The sequence below is a fragment of the Papaver somniferum genome, chromosome 11 (assembly GCF_003573695.1).
Source record: "Papaver somniferum cultivar HN1 chromosome 11, ASM357369v1, whole genome shotgun sequence".
Taxonomy (NCBI): Eukaryota; Viridiplantae; Streptophyta; class Magnoliopsida; order Ranunculales; family Papaveraceae; genus Papaver; species Papaver somniferum.
The window spans coordinates 96,492,830-96,505,042 of NC_039368.1; positions in this window are offsets into that span (position 1 = coordinate 96,492,830).

Consider the following 12,213-nt stretch of genomic DNA (forward strand, 5'->3'; position numbering starts at 1 on the left):
GGAGGTAAACTTCTAAACACCCGCGAATCTCCTGTCAGCGGGTTTACTGTCTGCCTTAAGGTGATTATATGTTGAGGACTGAACCGACTGCTTTAATTTCCTAGTAAAGGGCAAGAACTGGCCATATAAGATAAGGGTTCGGATTTCATCACCGTTCCCTTCTTGCCCGCCTTAGGTAAATGAAACCTAACGCGAACCCAAGCTTAAAATTTGATTAGAACGAGACCGATAGGGTAACGAGCTTAGTAGGAAAGTCGTTCGAAAAATATTGGTTACTCTTTTAGCATACTTCGAAGTTCATGATGGTTTCTGTGAGTTGAATGCGTGACTGCGCCGCCTTGTGATAGCGGTGAGGCCTTGGGTATCAAAGCTCCACTGAGCTTCCCTCGCCTCAATTCAACTTAATTTGACTTGGATTGATTCCAGAGGGGTTTGCTTAAATTGTAACGCATTCCCTTTCGAAGGATTATAAGATGGTCTAGAAACAATCTAAGTGGAGCCATCATGCTTTTTATTTGCTAGAAATCAGTAGGTTTGATTTGGTCGAGTCATCCTTGTTTGTGATTGTGTAGAATTCCCTTGCAATTAAGAATGTCGAACTGGTATGACAGAAGCCAATACAATGAGTATCGATCTGAATTTGAATATGGACATCATCATTTTTATGACCATGGTGGGAACAGTAGTTGGTAACGCCAACCTTTTCAAGGTTATGGTTCATACCATGGTGAGCCCAATTACTATCCACACGCGAATTGGTCTTACGAGCAAGAAAATCAGGAACATTGTAGTACTGGTTACTCGTTTTTGGAAACTAGTCCTGATTATGATATTTCTGAACCTGTTCCACTCTAGAAGATACCCAACAACGGATCGAAAGGACGTATAAACGTTTAGTTGCAATGAATAGGTCAAAAGAAGAGTGTACACGATATTCTGAGATGATAAACGAGAGTGGATAAGTGTTATGCTCAGTGAAATTCAGGCACGTCTAGAGGCAGAAAATGAACAGTTGGCTAATGCTGCTCGAAATAATCTAAATTTCCAACTTTTGAGAAACAAACATGTATTTTGAGCAAGTGATTAATATGAGAAGCTAAATCCCAACACTGGGACGACGGATGGAGCCCTATTTCACGCATGTGGTAATTTTAATAATTCTTTTTATGATTTTTGCACTTGTTTTAAATTGATTTATGGTTCGAATTAATTAGTTATCATTTTATTTGATGGGTCATGCTTGCTTAAATGTTTGATGTTCCATGCTTACGATTTATAACTAATATTTTGAGAATATATATTGGCAAAGAATAAGAGTCCATATTTTTAATATTTGAACTATAATTGCATGGAATTATTATTTGAATCACATGAATGGAATTTGGTGAAATTCTTAGTCCCAGTACCTCTAACCATTTTTAATATTTTTTTTGTATATAATTTTATTAAACCTTTAAATTTAATCTTCACAAATCTTTGAGTTCGAATCCTATTTACTACAACCCCATCAAAAAATTATAATCAATGCCCTAGCCGTGGCCGGTCCCACACCTTACAATCCCTAATTTTCATAAATTGGTAGTTTCTCATCTTGAGGAATCCTCCAGTTTTAAAAAATTCATGGTTTCTCCATACTTTGGAGGTTTTCCCAAACTTTGTGTAATCTCACAAAAAATAGGGAAAGGTGTGCGAGACGGGGCAATATGGACGGCCATCCATGCCCTAGATGTGGCCGGTCCCACACCTTACAATCCCTAATTTTCATAAATTGGTATTTTCCCATCTTGAGGAATCATCTAGTTTTATCAAAATTCATGGTTTCTCCATATTTTCTCAAATATTGCGCAAACCACGATAAAGCCAAAAGTCAACATGGTCCCATGACCGACTAGGCTACTCACGAAAATATGTATATTAAAATATTTCTATTTTAATATTCACAAAATACGATGAGTTGAGCATACATGCTCATTCCACCAAAAGTCAAGAATTTTCAGTAACTCTCCTGAAAATTCACTATGTTGCTCAAATGCACATCAGAAAATACTGAAACTTTCAGTATGAAAACACGGACATCATGGAAACACGTGCATACTTCCATGATCGACCAGGTTGTTCCTAGGACTTGCATGAAGCCGGTCTCACACGTTTTCGCAATTCTGACGTAATTTGCTCAATTGCTCATACTGGGCCCGAACTTTCTCCAACCAACTGGAGAATCCTCCAAACGACCAACAATTGGTCACATGACCACTAGAAGCCGGTCCCATTCCTTCTTGGTCGGTCCCATCTCTCTTACCTGGGTTCTACACCTAATGCTGAACCCAACAATATTTTTCAGTAAATGGTGAATCCACCATTTAATCAGTATACTTTCACCAACTCTCAAACTGAGAACCCTGGTGCGTGCTCACTCGAGCACTGGGCACCACATGGACGCTCATCATCCCATGTGGTCGGTCCCTCTAAGTCGCGACCAATCTTCAGTAATTTACCATTTGTCGAAGGATTGACCAAAATTAGGGTTTCGAACAAACGCTCGACGAATTACCATTCTGAGCAAGTTCAAACACAAAGTTATATTGATTCAGCAATCAACATCCAAATTAATGATATTCGGTAATTCACCAATATGTTTTATTAATATTTTATTGGGTCACGCATCCATCGGTAATTTGCTGAATTGAGCAATACTTGCTCAATCCTCCAAAATTCAGTAAATTATCTGAATTGAGCAATACTTGCTCAATCCTCCAGTAAATCATCTGAATCGAGCAATACTTGCTCAATCCGAAATTCAGTAAATTTGTTGAAATTAGCAATACTTGCTCAATCGCTCAACAAATGCTCAATATTCAATAATCCTTCAAATTGAGCACTCACTCAATTACTCGAATATTCCACTGAGCAATTTGTCATTCAACCTGGACTCATTGTCTAAATCAGTCAACACGACTATCTAAATGCACGTCTGTCATGCAGACTCCACGTGAGAAATCAATCACGTCACAAATGGGGGATATCACGTAGGGTTTTGGTCTGGTGGCCTACAACACGTGGATTCATCCATAATGAGAAACGTGAGTAAGTCGTGTCAACGGTTGAAGGAGTTAGCAAAGTAGTAGGTGAGTGATCGACCAAAGTCTCCGCACAACCTGGAACTGGATTCACCATGATCTCCCACTTTCCCACTCTTTCACTCAAAAAACCGTCACACTTATATGGATCATGGTGTTCATCATTCTCGCAATATAAATAAGTATCTGAATCCATGATTGAAGGATAATGAATTACGACATCAGTAATCATCCACACAGAATTTCTCGAGCAATTACTCTCATAAATTACATCAATCACTCAGAACTCAACTTCAGCAGTTCTTCAATTTGCAGAAACCTTCAACACACCCACAATCCTTGATCATCATTGATCCCACACAATTCTCATCTTCCCTCCTACATATCAACCCATCTCTCTCTTTGCGACCGAATTGACTCTCGAACGACCATTGTCTTGGTTTAGGCCGGAGTCATACAGATTGATTTCCCGAATCTAAGCACCCCCTTTGCAGCGGTGCATCTGTGTGAGGTTAGGCAGTTCGCTCGGTTCGAGGATCTCCATCACCCTGTGGTTCCCTCACTCCCTAAAAAAACAGCAAACCGTTTTCCCCCATTTACAATAGTTATATTAACTAAACCACTATCTAAAGATTTACTTACTAATCTCTGTTTATAGTATTATTTACAGAGAAAATAGTAGGAACCATGTCCTATCCTCAAGAATAGAATCACAATCCGCCATAACAAGGTATACATCTACATAAATTTGGAAAATAACAAAGTTTTCTTATTACAACAGATAAAGTTTGAGAGAAATCAAATATATGGTTTTGGAGAATAGTAGAAAGAGAAAAATATATCCCCACAAAAAAAATAGTTAAAATTTTGAATCAAAATAGTCTAATAGATGAAGAACGGGTCGTTATCAAACAATTAACGTTAGGTACGACACATCAAAAGAAACCCTACACGAGGCGCCCTTTTCCTTGATAGAAAACCAACGAATTCCAATGGAAAATATGAGTTGGAAAAATATAGTGAAGAATAATAATAAACCATATTTTCACAGTATTATTCGATTGAGTTTTATGAATCTACAAAAGATCGAATCAAAGATCATTACATTTTTTTTTTAATTTTTTTTTAGAAAACTATCCATGGCAAAGGCACACTGGGCAGTAAATTTTATTAAAAACCAGATAAAAAGGAGGGGGACTAGACCTTACCTCCAAGAAGAAAGGGATAAAAATCAAAGAACGGGAAAATAAAACAAATAAAAAATTAAAAGTTACATATTACAAAAACGGTAAAGCGGAAAGATTGAATTATTTACACTGAAAATAGAAGAAAAAACATGAGCTGGCAAAGTTTAGACAATACTAAAAACTAGAAAAAACTGGAATGATATCACATTTATCCAACTTTTAGAATTTGATGACACCGACAAAATCAACAATCTAGGAAAAAAGTTTACACTCATCTGTTGTCGTGTGACAGTATATACTTGAGGCTTATTTATTGGGGAAAATTTTCAGATTCCAATGAAGCGGCGAATGTAAAAGAACTAAAAAGACATCTTTGCAGCATTAAAAGAATAGGTAATTTATATTTTGAAGAAGAAAATACTAAAATAAAGATACGCAGAAATGATTTTATTCCTGGGAAAACAAGTAACATAGAAAATATAAAGATGGCATGATAATATGAGTATTTTCTCAAATCATGGATCTGAAGATCAAATAGAAGAACTTGGGAAAAATTATTACAAAGAAGAACAAAAATTTGAAGAAAAAAAAGTAGGTCGTGAATGTTCAAAGGATATTTACAGCAAAAATACAGTATTAACATGGGAAGTCGAGCGCAATTCAAAGACGTAGATTTGGTTTTAGATTAAATGACTAGCAGAAATCAAATATGATTAAAATGTAATGTCATGCTATGTTTTAGTGAAACTTTATGGTTGTTTTAATGTGGTTTTTCAATCAACATATGTCACTGCTTTTTTATTTTGGTTGAACGTAATGTATGTACCAATGCAAACTAAAATAGTTATGAAATGCCTATGTAGGACTTTTAATTTATTTTATTTTGGGATTATTGATTTACTCTTTTGTAAGAGTTAAAAAATTTCGCACGTAATTCTATTGTAGTGATCTTTAATCCAATATCTTTTTATAAGCAGAAATACATTATATTTTCCTATCAGAGTATATTTCATGACATACTTTTTATTCATTTAGTTTAGATGAATATTAGGTGTTTAGTGAGACAATATTGCAGTATTTTTTATATTGAATTGTATTCCATAAAATACATGTGAAGGTCATGAGGATCTAAGTAATGAAATCGACTACATTGTAGTCTTTTAAAAGTAATTGGATTATTTAACTAAGTTAAATTGTAGTCATTTTCAATGTATGTACACTTAAAAATATAACGACAGGTTGATCCGAGGCCGTAAGACTCCGGTGATACATAGTAAATATATAAAAAACAATACTTTTTGAGTTTAAAATTTGGGCTTTTTGATCCCCTAATTTGGGGCCTAGGCCAATTTTTGGGGGGCCTGTTACTAGATGACAAAAAAGCTCATTAGAAATAAATTTCACACAACTTCTTATCCAACTATTATCTAACTACCCATTTTATCCCTGATTAATTAGCGTTAATTATTCGTATTAGATGTTAATTATGTTTTAGATGTGAAATCAACAAATGTTAAATCGATCTTAAAACACCCTAAAAATTTTGATTTTTTTTCGTAAACAGTACTCAAAATCGATTTATGTTCATGCACTCGTAAACGGTTTTTGGGTTGGTGTTTTCGAAATTAGTAGAGGACTTCCAGAATCGGTTAAAGTGTGCATAAAAAAATCTGATTACTACAATTGGAGAGTTTAACCGATTGTTATCTTTCACAAGAATTTTTTTATTTCACTCATTTCATTATTGTAGGAATCACAGATACATTTAGCACATGAGTATAAACTTTTTGAATTTGTTTCTCCATTTTATATGAAGTTGAGGTTGGGATGGTGTTGGAACAGTCACCGTTTTCACACCTGCAAAACAAAGGTTAAACTCAAAGAACTCTATTGCGGCTGAGTCACGACCACATCGCTCTCTTTAAGATGTTTCGTGGTTCTGCCTTGAGTTTTATGCAAGCAGTTCTTTCTTCGTCACAACGTCCCCAGAATAAAACAACCGAGAAAATTAACTTTCTTCAATCTCTCACGCACACTATGAGAGATTGACCAGTTCCATTATTTCTAATCTTTCTCGGAACTTTGGTCTCTTGATTCAGAAATTATTTGTGGCGCCCGTATTTCGTGCACCCAATGCACCCAATGCACCCAACCTTAGGTGGCACACATCGAAAATTTATTAAAGTTTACACGTTTCTTTCTTCGTATGAATCACATCATTCTTTTTTCCTCTCCATCTACTATACACTTATATACTTTAGGGAATATGTGATGGGAAAAAAATCATCACACAATCCAGTTAAGATCCGATCTTGAAAAGTATCATTTTCTTCCAAGAAAACAAACTTCAGAAACAATTCTCAAGCATATCGTTACTGCACTCGAATGCGGCTGTCGTTCTTTATAATGGAAGAAGATTTTACTCTTGTTCGATATTGGCTACATCGTATGATGAGACCAATGAACAATGGCAATTTCTGGGAAAGAGTATTGGAACATTTTGTAGCATCGCGGAACGAAGCAATAAGAAACATTAAGAGCCTAGAACTAAGAATTTCATTCATCATAAAGGAAGTCAAACATTATAAGGAAGTATTGTGGATGGTTAATCGTAGCAATTCTGGATTATCCAAAGAAGAACTAGTGAGTATTTTACTGGTAGGTGTCTAAAACACCTAATTTTATATCTAGTATTTATGCTTTCTTTGCTACTTTTCTTGTAAATTATGTATCTTATGTTTGTTTTTGAGTATTTAGGTACTTAGGAGTCATATGAAGCAAAATAAGGAAGAAAACACTCTTTTGGAGCTAAAAAGACATAAAGGTCAATCCATGGGCGATATTTGGAGCAGGCAAGGTTATGCAAAAGGAGGGGAAATTGCTACGAAAAGTGCTAAAGAAGTGAAGTATATCAATGAAGGAAGACAAAGAGCAAAATTTATCTCGTCCAAATTAAGGATTTCTTATCACCGTCTTTAAGAGAATTAAATTATGAAAATAACGCAAAAATAATGAGGTCATTCCGAGTTCGTACGAAGAAGTTATGAGCAAAATGTTGAACCAATTTGGATTAGATTTTCTGTTGGGCCTTATTGGGCCTGCGCGAGAAGAGAAAGGAGGGATGCGTTTTGGGCTTGCTATGGACGTGAAAATTAGGGTTTTGGTGGATTTTGAGGAGGTTAAGTATCCTAATTGGATAAGGATCAAGAGGAGGATATAAAAACTCTATATATAGGGAAGCCTAGATATCATAATAGATATATCTCTTTTTCTACTTTTGCCTAGGGTTTAGAAACATGTTAGGTTTTCTCTTCCTTCTTGTCATGAACTCCATGAATACGAGCTAAGTTTTTATTATTGGTTAAGGAATAAGTTGGAATTCCAACCATGGGTTTTTATGCAATAAATTAGTTTTATCTCCCTATTTTTTTGCTTATGATTTACTATTGATATAGTTATGATTTGAATGCTAGTTTTGTCAAGTTGCAAATTGGCAGAACTCGTAATCATATCTATTGCTAGTTTAGGGTTTATTATACGTAAATGTGATACACCTTGAATGAAAGTAGCATATTTGTGATTATTGCTTGTAGTGATACATCCTAGTAGTCACAAGTGTTTCATAACCTTTGTTAGATCGGATTAGTGCTTTTACACGTTCGATTACTTTGATTAGTCTTATTCCATAGAATTCAATGCTTTTAGGGAGTTAAACTTAATTGTGCTTTTACACTTTAGGTTGCTTTCTAGGAAGAATTCACATATGCATCTTTTAATGTGGTTGTGATGAAAAGAGGGAATTAACGAGATATACTTGCGATCAAGATATCTTAGGACTTTTAATAAAATTGAGATTAAATATTAATTCTAGTTATTGTTTCGAAAACATGTTTGTGAATGAAGATGGATCCTTAACCAATGCTTTCACATCTTTGAATTTATTTGTTTACTTTTCTTTATTTGCTTTTATATTTATTTTAGTTACATAAATCAGAAAACCCCCTTTGTTTACCTTCCTTGTTTTGCTTTTGGCGCCGCTGCCGGGGAGGCAGCAGTTGTCACTTGTTTTTGGTTTCTTATTTTTTGTTTTTGTTTTTATTTTTCTTATTTTTTTGGTTTTTAACATAGTTTTGAGAACTCTTGTTTCAGGTACCAAATTCTATGGAAGGAGCATATTGGAACAATGGATACGGTTTTCAACAACCTCAACACTATGAAAATTAACCACCATCTATGGGATACAATCAAAACCAATTTATTGGCTATGATGCATATCCTATAGAACCGTATGGTGAATTTCATACATACCAACAACAAACTTGTAGTGGGTATGTAAGTCAAGCACCGAGGTGGGATAATTCTACTTCTAATTGGCTTCATTCGAGTTGTATGCAGATCATGAATGGATTGCAAGACATTCAACAAAGGCTATACCAACTTGACCGTGATAGAAAGAACGTCGCACAAACCAATTTCTGCAACACTTTTTCTTACCCGATTCTAGATCGTAGTTATGATCATTCACCTATTCAAAGGGAAGAGTCATGGGAAAGAGAACCTATTGTAGTTAATGGTGGTAAGCGTGTGAACGTTAGGAAACTTGCACAAAATTATACAAGTTGGAAGATGATAGAGCCTCGGAAGAGCTTGTCGATGAAATTAGTAGGACCATACGGATGGAACTTAAACGGCGTCGTGATAAAGGTTGGAAACCAATGATGATTCTTATGACGGTGAGTCTGAAAATGAAGTCGAAGATGATTGTGTTGAAAAGGACCAACCTTTAGAGATATTTGACAATACTAGTGTAGTTGACTCCACTCTTGATCTTTATAATGATCAAACACCTATTCAAAAGGTACATGAGTATGATGAAACTAGTGAGTTATAAAATTTCCTTGCAACAAGGTTTGTGTCTAATGATAATGAATATGTTGAGAATGTGACCGTTAAGACCGATATTTTGGAAGACTCAATTAAGCTTGCAATGGATTGTAATGAAGATGTTTATGTCATGACTCTGGTTAAGACAAAAACGGACGAAGAATGGTTACAAAGTTTGATAGAGGATCACGATATACAAGAGGTAAGTAATTCACTTGAGTTTTTCAAGGATGAAGCGGATTCCGTGCTACAAGAGATTGTGCGAGGTTTGCCTAACCCTTTGCATATTGATTATTCTCCTTTACCTCTTATTGATTTGAATGTATGTGCTTCGAAAACATTATTAAATGATTTTGTTTCTCGATATCCACCATTAGAGATACTTGATTCTCATACTATGCAGGTTTTGAAACAAGAAACCGTGGAAGTACCCCGACTTCTATATTCTTTACCCACTTCCAAGTGTGGACAAGAATAAGTGTGGAGGAGACTTTTATTGGTTAATAGCTTCATTTACGTTTTATATTACTAATATTTGTGTGAAGCTAGTGTTTGAAAAACAGTTTCTATTGGATAGATCCCCAACTTTTCCGATTATTGGTGTATGGGAAATTCGTCTTGCAAGTCGGGCTAACGACTTTAAACTAAGCGCTGAATGGGAGGCAACCCATAGGTTTTGTATTTTAATCCCTTTTATTTGTTGTTTTTATTGTTTTCATATCATATTTTCATCCCCATGTTTAATTTCGTAGATTCCGGAATCTATTTTAGAAGAAAATGTTGACGAATCCCTTTTCGTCAGAAAAATTCAGACTGCACGTAGTTCGGTTCAGAGACCATAATTGTCAGACCGTTTATCGAAACACTGTGCCCTTTTGACACTTTGTTTAAAACACGTAGATTAACAACTTTTGTGAAATGGAGTTTTTCCAAATTCCTTATTAATTTGTACAGTTTTTGCATATAATTATATACTACGTCAAAATTCAAAATTTCCGGTTTTGCACATTGAGGACAATGTGAAGTTTAAGTGTGGGGGAGTATTTTGCATATAGAGTTTTTAGATTTTTTGCCTAGTTTTTTTCAAAATTTTGTATTTATTTACATAAAACCTTCAACTTTTAAAGATTTTAGAGTCACTAGCATACTTCTAGGTATGTTTACATAGAGTATCTGACCGACATAACTGAACTTGGAAGTGTTAGGGAACTACATTAGTATTTCTTACGAATTGGAGTGTTAAATAATGGATTTAATCATGCCGGTGATGCAAATGAGGTGCAGGGAGAAATGCATTATTAGAGTTGTTGATCAATCATTAGTGGAGACTACCTATTTTCATATCAACTGAGGCACCATACCAATTTTTTTTTGTGTTGTTGACTAAAGAGCTTTCTTTTGAGTGTGTGTCACTGTACGTTAATTCCGGGTAGAATGGTGAGCTACCCAACCTCCCACCAATACAAGCACTATTTTTATCTCTTGAGTGCTAATTTTGTCAATCATGAGGGTGACGTCTATAGACGAAAACGACTTTCTTGTAGTTTGATTTGCAGTTAGCATCGCTCTCGTCAACAACGGGTCCATAGAAACACAACCATCATCAAAAAGGGAGCGACATCAAAATATACAAGGAAAATTGAATACGTTTTAGGTTTACAAGCAACATACAATGGGAATATTTTTATTTACAAGAGCGAAGAAAATCAAAAGGTGAGAATTATATTGAAGTTTATGATACGAAGACAATATAAGTTGTGAAGAAGCAAGCGGTAAAGTATTTATTCCATGGCTATAACAATTTCATTGTTTATTTTATTTTCAGTTTGTAGTTATTTCTCTTGTCTTATAAAAAAACGGAAAAAGAAAAAAAATGAAAAGAAAAAAGAAAAAAGATATATATAGAAAAAAAAAATCTTTGTATTATTTTGGTTTGTATTTCTTTTTGTATTCATTTAATAAATCCATGGGAAGAAGAAAAATCTACGAAGAAGTTTACAAGCAACAAAGAATTGAAGAGAAAGAGTTACAAATTGTCGAAGTTCTACGAAGTTCAAGAGTTTATCATCAATAGTTGAAGACCGAAGACGAAGACTAAGATGGAGAAGACGAGCTGAAGATTACGTTTCTATTGGATGTTGTGAGAGTGGTGTTATCATCATTGCAATCAGATGTGAAGGTGGTAAGTACTCCTATCCTCTATTTTTAATAATAATAGTTGATTTCCTTTCTTAGAGATCATCAGAAATATTCTCGTTTTCCATGATTTTGTGGAGTCTCCAGAAATTATTCGGAAGGTTTCCTTCCCACCATTCAAGTGTGTAGGATTCTCTCTTTATTACTACCTACACACATGTGAGACCCATAAAAAAAACGTCTTATTGAGTGCAATTATCATAAATTCCTTTTAAGTAAGGCAGAAGTCGAGGCGAAATGCTTATTGATCGCTTTAAAACACGCATTCTCTCATTATGGTGTGGTTATTTCTCACTCAAGATTTAAGAATGAATATGTTCTTTGGTATTTCTAACTTCTTATTACTAGCATGCAGAAACTCTATGTCCTCATAGCTCTTTGGATGCTTGGGAAGCTGGAATGCTTTGAAGTTGGAGTAGGTTTTGTGGGTATATCACTCGTAAGCCCTCACGAGACTATAACTCGTCCACTAGGGACGCCTAGGGGTTTAAAGGCTTGTTATTTATGCTAAAAGTGACCATAGGCTCGACGAGACGGAGTTATATGTATGTTTTTATAATTATTTTGTTTAATTTGCTCGAGGACTAGCAAAGTCTAAGTGTGGGGGAATTTGATAGGTGTCTAAAACACCTAATTATATATCTAGTATTTATGCTTTCTTTGCTACTTTTCTTGTAAATTATGTATCTTATGTTTGTTTTTGAGTATTTAGGTACTATGGAGTCATATGAAGCAAAATAAGGAAGAAAGAACTCTTTTGGAGCTAAAAATACATAAGGCTCAATCCACGGGCGATATTTGGAGCAGGCAAGGTTGTGCAAAAGGAGGGGAAATTGCTACGAAAAGTGCTAAAGAAATGAAGTCTATCA